We start from the raw sequence: 1224 nt of genomic DNA, 5'->3' as shown, positions 1-1224 counted from the left end.
TATCATTGAGTGTCAATTTGCAGGTTTTATGCACATGTATGCAAGCAATTCACGATTTCTATCGTCGTTATTGATTGACCCAAATTAGGTTAACTTATTCATACATTTTTTGGTACCATAACCTGATATTCCCTACCTCTCGACCGTCTCTGGCGCCAGTTTACACAGCCTGCATATTTACTTCTCGCGTATTTGCGTGATGTCGCAAGCGCATTCTCATCGCACTGTCCATATGTAACCACCATGTCCACATATTCTGTATAGTAGTAACTTTGCCAATCGAAAAGTATCTTCGGAGTGCTGGCTACTACTACAATTGACTTGACTGTGTACCAGCTGTTGCGAAGGTCACGAATAAGTATGATTTCGTCATTTGACGCTTGCAGTAACGAAGGCCGATAAGATAACATGACTGCCTCATTGATAACTGTTCTCAATGATTCACGGCTTGTTAATTGGTTCATACTTTTTGTACTCCCTACCGTATGGCACCCTACACTGCCTCCAGATGTTATATTTAAAATATTCCTCAATACTGATCATAGTGTATATTACTATTTATCATTTTCCAATTGAATAAATGCCAAGTGAACAGTATAATTCTTATCAGTATTTTAGTAAAAGTTAGAAATGTTCGCAATTTTTTTTAAAAAGTTTTATTTCTACTATTGAATCCGTAGGATGAAGGATTTATTACCGAGATTCATCATGTAACTGAAGAAGGAGAAGATGCTGGTGTTGTGTACTGTGAAATGCAGGGAATAGAGAATTCTGGAGAGAGGAGAGTACATTTAGCAATGAGAAAAGCAATTTATCCAGAAAACTGTGGATATAGTGCAGAAACAGGAGGTAAAATGAAAAATTTGCGGGAATCTATCACAAATGCAAAAGTAATTATATCGTATTTAATACGTAATCGAATGTAAATATTGTGCAATAATTATAGATCAAGGCATTCCATAAAAACTTTTACCGACCAGAAAATTTAAAAATAATAATTGCTGGTAAAATACAACATGATGATTTGTTTAAAGCATTAGCGCCAGTAGAACAAAAAATTTTATCAAAGGTGGGGTGACGCATACCAGAAAACCAATAGTTCTCTTGTATCTTTCGGAGAGTCTTCTCTAAAACAAAATGCCCTAATTCATCAGTTTACTTCAGTCCCTGAAGAAGGTCACTTTGTTACCGAAAAGTGCTTCGGACAACTACAGTGTCGTGTTT

General features: G+C 36.0%; 1 long non-coding RNA gene across 1 annotated transcript; it reads left to right on the top strand.

The window, feature by feature from the left end:
* Positions 1 to 646: 646 nt before the first annotated feature.
* LOC108743876 lies at positions 647 to 1010 on the top strand. Its single transcript, XR_001938879.1, has 2 exons — positions 647 to 890; positions 947 to 1010. It is a non-coding gene; the product is annotated as an uncharacterized LOC108743876 (long non-coding RNA).
* The last annotated feature ends 214 nt before the right edge of the window (positions 1011 to 1224 follow it).

The sequence above is a fragment of the Agrilus planipennis genome, unplaced genomic scaffold (genome assembly GCF_000699045.2).
Source record: "Agrilus planipennis isolate EAB-ADULT unplaced genomic scaffold, Apla_2.0 scaffold3245, whole genome shotgun sequence".
NCBI classification, from domain to species: Eukaryota; Metazoa; Arthropoda; class Insecta; order Coleoptera; family Buprestidae; genus Agrilus; species Agrilus planipennis.
The sequence above is the reverse complement of the archived record's forward strand: the minus strand, read 5'-3'. Positions and strand labels throughout refer to the sequence as shown.